The sequence below is a fragment of the Pezoporus wallicus genome, unplaced genomic scaffold (genome assembly GCF_028554395.1).
Source record: "Pezoporus wallicus isolate ANWC-B61680 ecotype Strahan unplaced genomic scaffold, APGP_CSIRO_Pwel_v1 contig_818, whole genome shotgun sequence".
Lineage (NCBI taxonomy): Eukaryota > Metazoa > Chordata > Aves > Psittaciformes > Psittacidae > Pezoporus > Pezoporus wallicus.
The window spans coordinates 616,394-633,832 of record NW_026636248.1 but is presented as its reverse complement, the minus strand read 5'-3'; the positions used below and the strand labels follow the sequence as shown (position 1 = coordinate 633,832).

The window sequence follows — 17,439 nt, the reverse complement described above, 5'->3', positions numbered from 1 at the left end:
GACAGCTGGTTAAAAGAGCTGTTAATTTAAAACAACCTGTTTGTTAATTGCTTTCAACCTTGGTCAGTCGGTTTCTGCACTCTGAACCCTAGAGGTAGCTTGAAATGAACGCATCTAGGGAGCAAGGAGTAATTAATGCAAGCGCGCAGTCATGGCTGGAAGACATAAGGTTACGGTGAAGGGAGGAAACATCTAAATTGGTGGTGCATGCGCTCCTAGGAATTAGCTCTGACACTCTCTTCCCCCCCTCCATTGCTTTTTCCTTCTGCTGCAGAGATGCAGCTGGAGTCCTCTGCCAAAGCACGGGTGTCCCACCACCCCTCCAGCAAAGAGTACAAACTTTGCAGGCAGTGGCTGCAGCAATGGCAGAAGCAGTGAGGCAAGCAAGCTCTCTGCATGTGGCAACACTGCCCTCCATCCCTACTCCTGCCCCTCTCCTCCCTCGGAGCAATTGTGGCCACCTCACCCAGCACCACAGCAGTGGCCCCTCCTTCCAGAAAACTTCCCTGACCAAAAGATGCACACGGGAATATCACCTTGCCCCCTAGAACCCAAAACATAACCCATACAAAAATACAGCCTCCACCAGGCCTGCACAGGCACAAACAATGGTTTGCTGTTTCCTCAGCCTGCTGATCCCCAGTCACCAGGGTAAGACTGCCCCGTGACCACCTTCAGGGAGAGCAGCAGGGGGAGGAGTGGAAAGAAAAAACCTAGAAATTAGTCACTCGTTTTACAAGCTGCCTCAGCCTGGTTTGCCGCACACTCAAAATAGAAAAACAACTGACCTGTGAGTTATTTACATGAGTGTAACATTCAGAGGCACAAGGCAGGGTGCACAGATTTGATCGAATTGATGCCTGCCTGACCCCAGTGAGTCCTCAGGTGACCCAGGCACACGTGGCCACTGTGGCCAGCAGTTCCTCTTCACTCTCCCCACCATCTCCTTGGGTGCCAAGCTAGGGTTTGGCACCAGTTCACACAATCTGAAAGGAAAAATCTCACCCATAAGAGCAAGCAAGGCTAACCAGAGCCAGGCTTGTTTCCTATGACAAACATGGCATCATCCTCAATAGATTTTTGTTCTGGCAGCACTCTGGCATATTTTCCTGCAACAGAGAAGCAGTTACACAATGTTTAGGGGCAGCTGGAAACCACATCTCTGAAACAACCCTTCCAGCAAGTTGTATATGCTGGGGCTGGCCATGCTTGCAACTTAACGAGGGACAGTAAAAAAAGCTGTGTTCAGGTAGGAGGCTGGCAGCACAGTTTCTCCCTTTCTCAACTCCATCATTTTACCAACTGATTCCAGCTGCTATGTTCTGACTTTCAATCCTCCTTAAAATAGGGGATATATAGTATCTCAACAAGCTATGAAAAATAAAAAATAAAAAATGTTCGGAAATACAGAAAAAAAGAAAAGCTTTTATAAAAGCTGATCTCAAACTTCTATCTTAACCTTGGTATAAAATCATCCCAATAGACAGAGATGTCTTAATGTGCTTAAGGAAATCTAAGTGCCCCTACTGCTCGCAAAAGATGATTTAAGTATGATGTAATCTGGGGTTTAAGTTGCCCAAATGACTGCGTACAACACTGAGCTTTACAGCACATACGTATCTCATTCTCTTGAACATTTCCATGAGTTGAGCAGCTACCTAGGTCCTCACTGGTACCTGGGACCACCAAGCCAGACACGATCTTGACAGCAGTTTCCATGATCTGCCCAACCAGTTCCTACTTACACATTTTATTAAAGACTTATTATATCAGAGCTATGGTTTTAAATATAGTAATGATTCCCAATCACATTCCTAAACAGAATAATGTGAAGGCTGAAGCCAAGCATTCAAAGTACAGGAGAGATCATGATGATCATGCAGCTCTATCCCAGTAGGCCACTACTCTGACCCATGATGTCTTCATGAGGTTATAGCTCATCAGCTGTAACAATACAGCAGACAACACCAACAGAGAGATACTGTAATGGACACATATGCATACATATATATTCTTCAGTCAGCATCATGGCCAGTTTGTCAGCAGCAGGAGTACAAGCTTTTTGCCTTTTATTTTTTTCCTAAACACAACATGGCTCCAGGTTATCATTCCTCCAGGGACAAGTACCTCCCTGTTCTCCCTGCACTGCTAAATCCAGTAGTGCCTTAAGAGGCTTTGTCTGAATAATTTTCATCACCATTATCGATAGTTGTATTGATACAAGAGGTGGCCTGGGCAGGTTGTAATGACTCTTTGAACTCATGAGTTATTTATGAGCAGCTGCTAATCTGCATCATGTGGATATTCTTGTTTAGGTGACATACACCATGTAACCTCCATGTAACTCATGAAGAGCACAGACTGCTCCCATTCAAAATAAGCCGAGTGCCTCACAGTGCCTACAGTGAAATCCCAACTGTACCACAACAACAGAGCCAGATCATAAGTCAGCACTTCATGTTTGTCCCTTCACTGCTAACACCCAAGAGAACCCTTTGCAAGGTGTTCTTCAGGCATTTTTTGGTCACAAAACTACCACATGGAAAGACCGGGCCAGGTGACAGGGAAGTGTATATTTCCAATGTTAAGAGTATTTTCCTAGAGAAAAATGTTTCTGAAAATCTTATGTATAAGCGCAAAAGGAGCTTCCCCTTTATCTTCAAAGTGATGCTGTGAGAGAGGGACCATCTCACCTAGCCCTTTTTGTCAGCTTCCAAGCTGAAGGGAGCAAATGTGGACTTCCATTTACAGAGGAGGTAAGCACCAGCAGTCGCCCCTGATTTCCATGACAACTGCAAACTCCCAACATCTTCAGATTTGGTTGCTGGCATTTGTCTCTTGAGCTAACGCCAAGCTAACTCTAGCAGCAAAATTATCATGCGAAGGCATGTGGTCCATTAAAAATACGAGTCACATAGAGTTGTAGGGTGATGTCACATCAGCTGCCCCCGATGATGGCTATCAAAAGTTAGCACAAGCCTCCAAATCACAAACGCCTTGGCTCTGATCCCATTTTAATGAATCTGCTTTTACGATTAAACATCACTGTAATTGGCACTGGAAGAGTGCTGGCAGTCTGCTGTAGTCTCCTTCCCTGCAAAGCGTGTTTGTGATGCTCATCTCGGAATGATGCATAGTGTCTGCCTGTCTCCTATTAAAATAAGTGGTATGAACAGTGGCTGGCAGGCAGACTGGTCAGCAGTGATTCACTCCCTGGCAGCCATGATGAGCAGCATGGGCTAAATTCAGCCTTGGTGGAGGTATGTATTTCTCCATTTCTTTTCAAGGCATCACATCAATGTTACATCAGGTACGAAGTTTGGCCTTGTATATTTAATTACATATAGTAACTGCCTTTTACTTACTGCCAGCTTTTTACAAACATTACACTCTAATCTGGGGAACAGCTTGTTAGTACAGCTGGGATTGCTCTGCACTCTGTAGGAAGATTGTAGGAAGCAGGCAGGAAAGGAGAAGAGATGGAGGGAGCAGTGAGTCTTGTGTACTTAGCAGCATAGACAGAGGAAAAAAGGCAAACAAAAACCATACCATACAGGCAGCAGCAAAAGCACAGCAATGCCTAGGAGCTGGGGAGAGGAATTTACACACTTTACATTTTCTAATTTCCCTCTGGATAAGAATTGTATCATTTATCTAGCCTTTTAGGCTGCAGAAAAGGGGGGATATGCATTTTTGAAGGCACTACCATGCATGTGCCTACATTGCAAAACCTGTCTTTCCTACCCCCCAAGCACAAACAGTAGATAAAATTAAAAATAAAATAAGCTAGCATTGAGTATTGTGGCACACAGGATTCTAAGCATTTGGGAATCTGGTGGATTTCTCAGATTACAAGTTGGCACCAGGCAAACAAAAATAACATCTCTTCTCCCCCTGCCACTAGATAGAAAGCAGAAGGGGGGGGCAATCCTAGAGTTTTCTCCTCCCCTTTTGTTGTGACTCTCCCCTTTTCCGATATTGATATTGCTCTGCTTTTTGATCTCTGCACTTCTTTGTTTTGGCTTCACAGGTATCAAGGGAAAATGGCTAGCAGTGAGTTCTGTAGCTTTTCCTGCTCTGCAGCCCCTCTGGCTTAGCCAGCTGGATCACACTGAATTAGTCAACTACTTCATTATCTCCCTTCTCTGCACATTTTGCTCCAGGTAATAAAATGCCCAAACAAGAGAGCCAATGCCTTCTGCTGCACTGTCTGTGAAGTTTCGTTGTTTTGGCCAATTCTGCATATCAGCATTGTGCTATGGGAGGGCATCACTTTTCATCCCTTGCCTGCAGTGCTTCCCAATCTCTATTTAGTCACAGCAGTTAGCTAACCATGTAGCTGTTGATAACATAGCACAGCTTTGGAGCCCCTCAGCCCTCAGGAGGTCTGGGATTTCTCTTCACAGTGTGGGCCTTCAGGAGGAGTGGCGGCTAGCTGGGAGAGCCAGACCAATTACATTGTGGGGATGGATGTAGTGCTACGTGAGAATTGCTCTTATTAGCAGCCAGTGGGATAGGAGTTTTGCAGTAGGGCATTTTCTGCAGTGTTGAGCTGCTAGCCAGATATCTAGGTCAGGTAGAGAAAGCTGTAGCCCGAAATCCAGGCAATTGCTTTACACACCTTTCTTTTGTGAGGCATTGTGCTGTGTGGAGGAAGGAAGAGAGTTTATTATTAGTGGTGGTGCTTTTATTTCTCTCCTCTGATCCATTCCAATATAATGTCAGCTTCTCTCTTTCATTTGTATTCTTCAGAACGAATGCTTAATAGCTACTTTTAAATGTATTTTTTTTTAAATGCATTTGTCTCCTCCCCCTGCTCCGTGGGATTTTTCCCCCCCTAAAATGACCTTTAGTTAAAGCCATAAACTAGCTTGAGGCAATCTCTGGCAGCTCTAGTCATGTGATGGGCAAAATGGGCCATATTTAAATCACATGGAAAAGAACAGGAAGAAAGAATCTAGCTCACCTCTTCAGTAGTTAACCTTATTCACAACAGCCAGTGCTGAAAATATTTAAAATGTTATCTATTTGGCGGTAGGCATGTGAAAAATACATGCTGAGAAAAAGTCAGCTTTGCATCGAAACCAAAGTTGCAAGAAAGAAGTTTTCCCTGTTTGAACAGAAACAAGAAGTATCTGAAAGATAAGACTAGGTAGATATTTCTTTTGGCAGCCACTTTTCCCTCATCCTTGTTCCATTGAGTTACCCAGATTTCTTGACTGGGACATGCAGCTCACAGGGATGTGCAGAGGGAGGAAGCTTCTGAACCAAATTCTATTCCATGTACTGCACACAGTGCTAAAGAAATTCAAATCCATAACATTGTGAAAGCAGGAAAAAAGCTATATATTCATATTATAAATTTGAATCACAGCCTGCTGAAGTAAACAGCTGATTCCTATTGATTTCAGTGATCTGTGGATCAGTCCTTAGTGACAAAAAAAAAGGATCTCATGATGACAAAGGCCCAGACTGCAGCATTTAGATAAAAATATTAACTGCAAAATACTGCTAAATTAATCCAACTTCTTTTGATTATTGATGTCCTACTGTTTTCTGCCTGAAACAACATACACGATGCATCAGTCATTTATAAATTATTCATTCACAGTTATTTTGGCAGCAGCTTCTTTCCATTTATCAACTGATAAATGTACAGGAGATAAGAAGGGTAATTTTATAGCCCCTTGACATTTACCTTTGACATGATTTCCATATTTAATAAAGTAAAATCCAAATGACATTTTGGGGACTCCAAAGTCCATATAATAAAGCTTCACAATAACTTCTGTATCCACATCACACAAGATGAGTGAGCCAAATATGCACAAACCTCACATGCACAGAAGTCCCCCCTAACTTCCCCAAGTGTGATTTCAGCAGCCCTGAAATGTGCCAGTTGTGCCACCAAATTGCAAAGGCTTTTCACAGCTGCAGTGGGAAAGATGATGGTTGACTTCAGAGGCTTGGATAACATCCAAAGAGCCACAGCTCTGGGGACTGCTGAAACCATGTGACACAGCCAGGTCAAGAATTTACTGCTGCCTGGCCTTGTTTCTAAAGAACTTATCCATATTGCCACCCACACAGCTCTTCAGCATTTCAGATCTTTGCCCAGTATGACCACAATGGTAATTCCATAAACTCAGTAAAATACATCTTATGCACCCTAAGGTTAAAGGTCAGGAAAATCAGGTACCAGAAATTCAGAGACCACATCTGTTCTTCTGTACAAAGTTTCTGTGCTCTTGTTAGGTCTGCAAAACACTGGGCTATGGTACCATAGCACATTATGTGTGGTTACCGCATGCCACCAGAAGTGTAAGCCACTCCAAGCAAACAAAAAACAAGTGGAATGACTTCCATGCTAACAAAGAATGACAAAGCCTTTGAACAGCATCTGTCATATTTTTTTTCCTCTAGCTTATGGGACAATGAAAGACAGACTTCACTTAAAAAAAAAAAAAAAAAAAGGGGGGGGGGAGGAGAAGACAAAAAACTACACACTTTTTAAAACAGCAGAGCAGGAACAAATTATAACAGTGCCATTAATCCCAAGATCTACACAGACTACCAAAATCCTCCGCACATGATAAAATACCAGGAGACCACTATGAAATTCGTATGCCACTTCTACAAGTCCTATAAGTATTGCACATTATGCATCTAGAAGTAATTACAGCACAGCCAATTAACTGTTGACTTGCTCTTGCCCTGTAATTCTAGACAGTATTCTTTGTGGAGTTGTACTTTCAGGAGTAATATTATACAAGAGACATTAGCCACTGGTTCATACCTGCACGTACTTCAGTAAATCCCTCCACTGTTCTTTTGCAAGACACGAAGCACTGCATAATATCTATGAGGATGCAAGTACTTTGTGCTGACAAGTCTACCACTACATTAAAGTGTGTTTTTCCTAACTCCTTCTGCTACCCCTCCTGGAAGAGGAAAAAGAAATCTCAGTTCCTTCTAGTTTTCTGATATGGGGTATCTTAAACTGAGAGATTAAATTGGCTAAAACAGATTTCAGGAATAAAAAGAAATTTGGGACTTCTGGGATCACAGTAAAGCCCACCCACTCTACCTATGCTGATTTTAAGCATTTTCAAGGAGACAAACGTAGTTTGATCAGCAACAGCATCTGAGAATGTCATCAAGGGGTAGTTATTATGTGGTCACATACATTTCAGCCCACTTTCTCCCCCACCAGGTGGTTTTCTGTCCTTGAAAAAACAAACTAAACAGTCTCATATTACTTGATGGATGTTAGAGCATGAAAGGTCAATGAGAAGCTGAGTTACGGTATAATTTTTTTTTAAGTGTCAACAGATTAATGTAGTCTGCACTTAGAAAAACAGTTCAACAAAATCACCCCACTCCCAGGGACACATATAGTTTTCACAGTCACGTATAGGGTGAAGGAAACAAGGGAGTAAAGGTGGAGAGGTGTATTTTCTGTCATCAAGCTATTACACGTATAATTAATTCAGGTGTTATTACTGTTATTTATTTTGAAGAAAAACTAACATAAAGCAAAACTCTAGAGATTTGGGTTAAGTGTTACGGCCTATCCAAATTCAAATTCTTACTCCAGATTCACATTTGGGGATATTTCTTATCACAATTTTTGTGCTGCTGAAAGCTGCTGTACTGACAGCTCTGGAGGCAAAGACCCCTTTTCCTTAGGGAAATGAGATGTACAGGAAAGAGTCGTACACATCTTCTGCTGCAGGGCAGTGAGAAACTTAGATCTATATATACAGATTCTTTTTCAGGGCTGGAAGCAGTAACCTAGGGTTGGAAGACACCATCTGAGTCATTGGGCCTAGATACGTAAGGGTTAGAAGGATCCCCTATAATAGCCACCATTTCCCATGCTCACCACACAACACCTGCAACACCTCTCCTCCCTGCTTCCCATAATAAACTTTGGAGATCAGCTACAAAAGACCAGGTGCCTCAATACGAAACTATGCTTTGCTGAAGTCCTTTTCAGGACTCCAACTTTTAGACAGGACTTTGCCTGGAGAGAGGTGATTTTCAATCCTAGTACACCATGGCTGCTCCTTCTGGATATGGTTCATGCTTCCATATTTGTTAGTTTCTTAAGTAAGACTTAAGTTTTATTCCAATTATATGGCAAGCCCCAGGGCTCAATTCAGATAAGCACGCTTCTGTTCCAGTGCCAAAAATAATCTTTTTTTTTTTTTCTTGCAGCCATCATAAACCAGTCACCCTAGAAAAACCAGCTCTTTGTTCTTGGGGAAACAACTATTGTCAGAATATTTTACATGTAAATGAAACATGGGAGCTCATCTTCCTCTTTTATTTGTCATTGCAAGCTTTCTCCATTTACCATTCTGCTCCGATTTTCCCATTTAGCAGTGTATGGAATTTGCAGTGTGCATATTGTAATATGCAAATTGTATATAGCATTTTGGTGTCAGACACACTGAAATTAAATCAAATGGAAGGAAAAAAAAGGAAAGAGAGTGTAATAAAGGTACCTTTATGGCCTCAAGCTGTAGATAAATTGTGGTCTGTGGTAGTTAAACAACAGCTGTTCAGATTTAAAACAAAATTATGATAAGGATCCCCAGAAGATAACACCTCTCGAGGTAACAGCATTTACCTAAATGCAGCTGTTAGCAGCAAACACTGTGACTTAAGACAGTTTATGTGATATTTTATTCCCATTTGTTTTCCTTCTCTTCCCCCCATTCACATTCGTTAGCGAGAACAAACCCTTCCATGGCAATCGGAGCCTTGGGGGTCCCCATACCACCTCTCCACCTGCATCAGAAGGATAGACAACCTCTCCCAGCCACCCACAGGTGGAAGCAGGCTGTAGGCCCTTGGTGCTGGTAAAGTGCAAGGATTATAGAACAGCAAGAAAGCAAATTGCTACAGTTAAAGAAAGAAAACAGCAGGACTAACACGTTTCGGTAGGGGTACATACACTGAGAGTCAGCAATCTTTATACTCTTTGTGAACAGCAGTCCTTTAAGAGCTTTACACCCAATAAAATTTAAACTTTTATATATTTCTTTCTTCGTTTATTGTAACAGGGATTTTTATTGCAGACATGTAGCAAGCCACCCATATGGAATTTCACAAAATGGCAATCATGCTTGGCCTGAGCGCCTCAGACCTGCCCAAATCAAGCCTCAGGTCAGCAGCTTCAAGAAGGGACTTTTTGCTGTGGTTCTTTTTGCTCATTCTACCCCTTTCCACTCTCTCATGGCTATATTGCATTGGCTATCATTAAAATATATATATATAAAAATAAATAAATGAATAAGAAAGGGGGATCCCAAAAAGGAAACAGCATTAGGATTTTAGCTTCAGTCCCATGTTGGGAAAATACCTGCAGGGGAAGATGGGGAGATACAAATACCCAGCTTTTCCCCTTCTCCTGCCTTTTTCTCCAAAGGATGTGGGCAGCAGCTCTCCATCCCAGCCACTGCCCATGGGAACACCTACACACCCCTCTGTCTCCTCAGCAAGCACGAGTTTAGCAACAGCAATTCATCACTGGGAGAAACATTAATATTTTACCTTAGTTACCAAGTGCACCCGTTCAAACTTTTATCTAAAACATTCTTTATCATCTTTTCATTAAGTTCTCAAGAGCTAATGGTTTCTGAGTTCCCGGGGTAAGGATGATGTTCTGAATAATGAAAGCTCATTATTTCTCCACAGAATGCTTGTTAATTCAAATGATGATATTAAAACTATAGTAGCCTTTAGCGCTGGGGTGATTTCTAGCATACTTTATCATGTATCAATATATACTCTGTTTGTCAAAACTGCCCAGGGCTGGGGCTGACATTCTCTCTAGAGGAGTCTAGTGCTTCAAGAGGCACTGAATACACCAAGGTGACAACTTGCAGAGTTTGCGCCTCTAGGAAATAGAAAGATGAAACTTGAAGTGCCATTGTCCCCCTTGATTTCCTTATTAGTATTCATAAAGAGAGAGTATCCTCCTCTTTTTCTAGTCCTCACAGGGCTTCCTTTTAAATGAAATAAAAGGCTCACGCACACACACACAAAAAATACAGGCACAAATTTTACATATAAAAACAGACCCCTTTGTTGTAATTTAAGTAATCCAAAGTGTGTTTCTGTAGTCACAGGCAGGCATGTCTACTACTTAGACACAATAAACACCTAAAAAAAAACCAAACCCCAAAACATAACACTACATTTAAAGACAAGGCAAAGATTTTTTTGCATCCTCTTGGTTTTTATGACTTCTTTTCTGCACATCCCCTTTTCCCGCTTACCCATCTTCATAGAGTCAGGCTATATTCCCTTTCTTTTAGCTTAGATCACCAAGGTACTGCAAATGTTGCCAAAGCCTCACTCTCCTCTGCTCTCCTACCATCCTGCCCTCCCAAGAAATCAAGAAAAATCTTCATTCACATGGAATCCCTTGGTGAATGCTAAAAATAAATCTGCAATGAAAAGTCCAATTAAAGTGACAAAAAACTGTGTTTCTTAAATAACCTTACATTTCCTGCACAAGGGCTCTTTCTCCCACCTCCCACAGCCTGCATAAATATGCACATTCTTATCTGACTGCAAATTATATCATCACCTCCCATCAGGAGTTTTGCAACAGCAAGCTCTGGCATGGAGAGGGAGAGAAGATGCTCAGAGACTCCAGACTGGTCTCTGATCTCTTACTGGCATCAGCTATTTCCTTCAGTGCTCAACAATGTGAAAATTGAGGGTTTGTAATTGAAGAAGCCCCTCCTGCCTCCACCCCAATCTCTCAGCCCTTCCTCCAGCCTCCCGGAAGGAAATGTAATTCTGAACATCACAGCAGCCCCACCGGCTGCTGGGAGCAGCCAGGTCAGCATTCATGTGTGCTACAACACATCTCCGTCCCATCCTCACATAATTATCTCTCTCATGAAAGATTTGCTGGACTTTTGCCTACAGGCAAAAATAATAAGAATATGGTAAACTTTTTCCATCTTCCCCTACCAGCCTATCCTTAGAGGAGCAATTAAATATTTATGTGCTTTAAAACACTTAACTGGCTAATATTTCTTCAGGTTTGCACAGATTTAAGACTGAATGGCAAGTTTCTGTAAGCTGCCTCCAATTCTTGAACAGAAAACAAGTTTTTTAAAATGCTTTTTCAATCTTGTTATGCAGGCTTAGGGGGAAGGAAGATCAACCATGTGGCTTCTGCATTCCTGTTCACCCAGGGGCATGCTAGCATCTTAGACATCCCAGCAGTGGGAGCCCTGAGGCTGGCACAGCCCTCAGCCTAGGGACACTGCTCCTGCTCTCCAGGAGCCCCACACCAAGCAAAGGGGCTAGCTGGTAATATGGGGTTTTCACCATGTTTAAGGCCCTGTTTATGCCAGAGTTCAAACCCTGTTAGTGAGAGCAGGAGGTAGAAGTGGCTTTTGCTACTGCTAATGCAGGTCCCTCAGCCACAACAGGGAAGTTTGCCTGTGATGCCAGGATATTGATCCCAGCAGAATCATGCTGTTGAAGCAACTGCAGCAGGGGCACAGGCAACAGCACATGAGCCACCAAGTAGGGATGGAACAGCAGAGGCATTCAACAGTGAGATGCTACACATCAGCGGTGCTGGCATTATCTCCTATGCAGGCCAACAGACCTACACCACCCCAGAGAAATGGGAAAATGCCTCTCAAACAAGAAACATTTGTGATCTAAAACATACAGCTAGGCTTACTGCAGTGCGAATTCTGAGGTATTATCAAACACGGTGCTCATACAACAACATTATCCTGTGCTGCAGCCTATGCATGCACTTGTGGCTAAAACCAGGAGCACACCCCAGCGGAGGCTCTGGGGGCAGACTGCTGTTGTGAAATGTACTTATCTGGAGAAAATTAATTGTGATTAAAAAAAGAAAATACATATTTCATGCATCCTGATAGTTTAAAACACCCATCAGTACAGGGCAAGAGTTGTCTCATCGTTTTAGCAAGGACACCGACAGATTTACAGTGCAGTGGTTGCATGGCAAAAAAAGCTTGGATCTTCCATTGATTTTACTCTATGCCATTCTTACCATGCAAAGTCCAATTGACTGGTAGAAATACATCTGATGAGAATGGAGGAGGCAAAAGGGAATAAATTCACAAATGCCTCTCAAGCTGTTCCTAAAGTACTTTCCAGTATTATATACAGATTATGTATGAACTATTAACTACTTAGTTCTGTGATAAAGCATGTAAACACGCAGACATGCATTTGTGTAACTGTATGAGCAGGAGCAGGGTACTCCACGCTTTTCACACGTACATAAACATTCATAGAACCCTGTTGTCAGTCATTTTTTTTTTTTTTTATATTTTTATATTTTTTTTAGCAAATGCCAATGAAACAGCTTTTTTTTTCTGCAGGGCTGGGAAATACACGGCTCTCTTTTAAACACAGATTCATTCTTTTTCACAAGAATTTTGGAATTAAACCTTCTGACATGCTCAAAATTTCCAGCCAAAAGAGTGAATTTAAGCGAACACAGCCATCCCAGGTTTTGTCCTCAAGCTGGACTGCTTCCAGCAGGTCAAAACACACCTACATTTCCTTTCTTAAAAAAGGAAGAAAATCCACACACTAAACTTTAAAGTTTTCATATTTTTGTAATTATTCCAAAAATCCTGTGTGTTTTGTTGTGGGTTTTTTTGGGGTTTGTTTTTGTGTTTTGGGTTTTGGTTTTTTTGGGGGGGAGGCAGGGAAGACAGGTTGGTTTTGGGTGTTTTGTTTTTTTTTTTATTTAACAGGACAAATGCTGTTGACTGAACACAACACTCTGCTTCTGAATCAAAGGTGGTTCCTGCCACCCCCTTCAGTTTCGGGGTTGCGCCTATATCCAGTAATTCCTCTTGGCAAACCCAGCATGTTAGTGATACCAGAAGGGAATGGAAAGAGGATGTGGATAGCAGCATAGTGAAGAAACTGTTTCCCATAAGTTGTATGGCCAGCAATCTTACTAAACCAAACCTGTGATCTAGACCAGCTTTATTTGACTGCACTGAAGTCCTGAGCTTTCAAAATGATTTCTTGAGGAAGATTAGCTAAGTAAAAACCATTTGCAAGCAAAGGCTTGACGAGATCAAGGCCCTAAGTAGTTCAGTGCTCAGTTCCAAGGGTGACTTTGCGTAGAAGATTAATTTGCAGGACAGAATCCTGCAAAAATTTGTGTGGGTTTCCTTTGTGCACTGCCATGCACAGAACTGTCACAAAGGAAACATCTGCAGAAACAGAGCCCAGAGAAGCAGTCATCATTGCCCACATAGCATCACGGTGAGGAGGGGATTACCCATCTTGACTAGTTTCTGATCTAACCATTTTAAAAGCATTGCTTGCAGTGGCTACTGCAGCACTTCCAATGCTAATTATTTAAAATAATTACAAGTCACTCGTTCAAGGAAAGCATTTAAGGAAAACTAGAATGGAAACTGAAACGTCTCTTATTTATAAATTTATTTTTGATCAGTAAATTAAAGCTTTTCTTAGTCACCAAAACTGGAACCATATTTTGTGCAGTCCAAGATTCCCAGTTAGAATGTCCTAAGACCCTGCACTTTCAGGGGAAAAAAAAAATATATATATATATATAAATTGCCATAGGATAAAATATATATATATATATCTCTATAAAAACCCCAGGAAAGTTGGCAATACCACCCCAAGTAATTTGTTGGAGAAGCAGAGGCATTAGAAGTCCTAAATATGACAATGTAAATGGTGAAAAACAATAGTAGTAAACTTAGAAGTCTTAGGAAGCCATGCTTGGCTAACAGCTCCTTAACCACCAGTCAAAATGGTGCTTAGTGAGTGGCCAATAACCCTGCAAGACTGTATGGCAACGTCTCTGAGAAAAATAGATGTTTCTGCAGGTGGCCAAGACAGTACATACAGCCTCTGAGCTTCCACATCCACACCCTTCCCACAAATCAAGAGCACCAACAGCAGATACATCACGGCCCCTTTCATGATAGACCTTGTTGGCTCCGCAGCACGCTGGACCAGTGAAACTGGTTCTACACGCCCTGGGAAAAAATGACAGCTTCTACTTGCAAGCTGCACCGATCATAAAAGGTGGAAGAGGCTTCCCTGCACGCCCAAACCTGCCTCTCAAAGTGCCTTTACACCCAGCAAGGCAGGGGAGAAGCTTCCAGGAGCACTCCAGGCTGCTCTCTAGGTCTTTGTGGAGCCCTTCAGCATGCAGCCCAACCAGGTCATTGCTGGTGACATTGCCCCTCCTGTGCCCAGTTTAGTGGCCTTCTTGCTGTGCAGCTGCCTGCCCTGCTTCTTCCTCCAGCCCCTTCTCACCCTCCACCTTTGGAAGCATGGACTAGCTGAGAAAACGGGAACAAAGTGTCCAAAGCGTGGCAAGGGGCCAGCCTTGCATTGCCTTGAGGTAAAAGGAGCCAACTGTTTTTCCTGGAACATGCTTCAGATTTCACACCCTTTTTTCCCCACAAATATGGGAAACAAGGAGCAACCTGTGTTCAAAGGGGCATTTTCACGCATGCAGATAAGGCATGCTAATGCATACTGCACTGCTTGGCATAGCCTCATAGCTTCCCCAAACCTGAGCGTTACTTGCCTTTGAGATCCCAATTACAAAAAAGTCTTAAATTGTTGAAAACCCCATTCCAGCATATTCTGCCCTACACAAAGGCTACCCAAGCTCTTCAAATTCCTTTTGAGCCTCCACAAACCACAAGCACCAGGCCAAGGGTGCTGGCAGCAAAGGCAGAGGTGGCAAGCAGGCTGCAACCTCTCCATCAGTATCACTAACAATAGGGAACACTGCAGTGAAGCCCCTTTACAGCCTAGCAGCCAGGTCAGCTGCCTCTGTTCTCACCTCACCCCCATGTCTGGACAAAACCAAAAAGCACCAGTGCTGCTGCACATTTGGAGGATCCAAAGATTTAAGTTCTGTGCTCAAGGTTTGCCAAATTTCACACCTGACCTCCTCTGTCTTCAGCATCACTCCAGTCTTCTGCAAGCACACACACCTAGAAGGGTGCTTTGGGCTGGACAGCACAGAAGAAAGGGAATATGAGTTCATACAAATTACAAGGATGACTAGACAAAGATACAACATCACTTCGCCAAAAGGGAAAAACACACAAAAAAACATGCTAGCAAGCCACCCCAAAATGAACAAACAAACCTCATGGCTGAGTTGCCCTTTCCAGAAGTACTGGTCTCAAGTCAGAACTTTACTTGAAAGACTTTCTAAAAAAGAAAATAAAGACAAACAAGCAGTGTAAGACAGGAAGAAGTAAACCTTGAAAGCCACAAGGTTTGGGGCCTTAGGCTATTCCTCAATATCCCTCAAAAGTTCCAGGCATTCTGCCAGCACAAGAGTCTACCTTCTGGTGCATCTTCATTTAACTTTGCTTACATTCAACCCCATACTTTTACGGTCCTCTGGCTGCTATAGTGATTCATTTAAACATCAGTGGGAGGCTCCTCCCTCACTTCTGATAGCCGTGTTTACTATGAGATTTCTCTGCAAGTAATTATCAATATTTATATAGAAAAACTCAAATATTTTTTACACTTTATAGATAATTTATTTCTTTTTTAAAAAGTCTTCCAAATATAGAAAGAGCAGGAGTAGAAGTAGCAGCCCCCTGCAAGGACAGTCAGGGTGTTTTGAGATTTTTAAATGAAAATGGAAAGCTATAACTACAACAGGAAAAAAAAGCCAAACAAAACAAACCACCAAATAAAACCAACGACATGGATTTCCCCATCCTTCCCTTGCAGTACACAGCTCATGACTCTGTATAATCCATTGATGTGAAACATCAGGAAGGCTGGACTGCTGAGGGATTCTCATAGGTGTGGCCAAGGTATAAAGGATAACAAGAATACCTAGAACTAATAAATAGAGCAGTAAAACAGCAGGGAGTGAGAAGGCACCCAAAGCAGTACTTCCCTCCTCACCCTGCTCCACATATGGGGTAAGACCCAGCAGGTTGTCTTTAGAGATCCGGTTATGGAACATAAGCAGAAACCCCTGTTATCTTTCCAATGAGGAGAGGAAGGAGAAAGCCAGTGTGCCTCCCTCTCCTACCCTCAGCCACATCACTGCCAGATGACCCCCTCCCTTCTCATGAACCCCCCCAGAGTCAAAGGCAACAGGGTCCCTGCAAACCACTGATGGTGATCACTGCTCTCTGCCATCTGCTCAGGCAAGAATCATCTTGTCAGGGCCAAGACAAGGCATTTGGAAAGGCTGGTTGCAATCACCTTCAGGAAGGAGCTGTAGGCACCCAGGGACACATAACTTGGGCTGGGTGCTAAACTTGTGCTTCAGTTTTGCGGAGAGATGAAGGGGAATCAGCAGGGACCAAAGGGACAATAAAAGCAGATTTTTTGTAATAGTTCCACAGAGATTTCCAATAATCACTTGAGGAAGGCTGTCTTTAAGTAGGAAGCAAAGATGTTTGGCCAAAAGTAAAGATCTCCAATTGAAAAAATCTGGCACAAAATTTCAGAAAGCTCTAGAATATACTGAATATACTTTTGAAGGAGGAGCAAGTGTGGAGTAACTTTCAAAGGAATAAAAAGCAGTCCACCAAGCAAAGTCCATCCCACTTCAGGAAAATTATGTTCATGGATCATATGAGTTGACATCAAGAGGAGGCAACTGGGAAGCCCAACATGATCAAATGGATCACTGAAAAAGACCTAGGAAAGGAAACTCTAGGAAGATGGCAATGGAAGTAGAAGAGTAAAGGTGAACAAGCAAGATGAGAAGACCAGAAGGAAGCTGGACCCAAAGACACAGTGAATGAGTGGCTCAGGAGTTACAAACTGTACAGAAGCAAAGAAAAGCAAAAGCTATTGCAAAATGGAGATTGCAGCCCAGGAGCAATCTTAAAGCTGGTGGGTCTGAGGCAATATTGTTCATTTACAGTAGTGCATTTTCTACTATTTATGGAAAAGATGGGAACTGCAGAAGATATCTAGGACTCTTACAGAAACTGTGTTTTGATTTAAAGAGAGCGATGGCACAATCTTTTATATGGACATGTGTATAACCAGCACAAGAAAAGTTAGTGTGTTTTATAAGCCTGGGGTATATTCAGAACAATGAGAATTGCCAGACTATTGAAGCACTTAGAAGCTAAAGATTAAAAGCAGAAGATCAGGATTTTCAAAGCTGCTTAGACATTCAGAAACGTTAGATGTCTCTTTCAAAGCACTTAAGCAGGTAAATTTATCTAATCCTCACTGAAGTCAATGGAGCAGGGTGCCTGACTCCAAGGCAGTTTTGCAATGCTCTCAGGCACGCTAGAAGAAACTAAATCACTTTGCAGATCTGGCCCTGAGCGCTGCAGTCAGGAATTAGAGAACACGATTTTGCACTTGCCTTCAGCCTAGGCAGCATTTGGGAAGAAAAAAAGCCCTGGA

At 42.5% G+C, this 17,439-nt stretch overlaps 2 long non-coding RNA genes across 3 annotated transcripts in view; one reads left to right on the top strand and one right to left on the bottom strand.

The window, feature by feature from the left end:
* Window positions 1–17,439, bottom strand: part of LOC130593819 (uncharacterized) — a 68,100-nt gene that overhangs the window by 34,620 nt on the left and 16,041 nt on the right. The window lies entirely within an intron of this gene.
* On the top strand, window positions 2,861–10,401 carry LOC130593820 (uncharacterized). The gene is made up of 3 exons (XR_008970882.1): window positions 2,861–3,310; window positions 4,031–4,163; window positions 10,329–10,401. It is a non-coding gene; the product is annotated as an uncharacterized LOC130593820 (long non-coding RNA).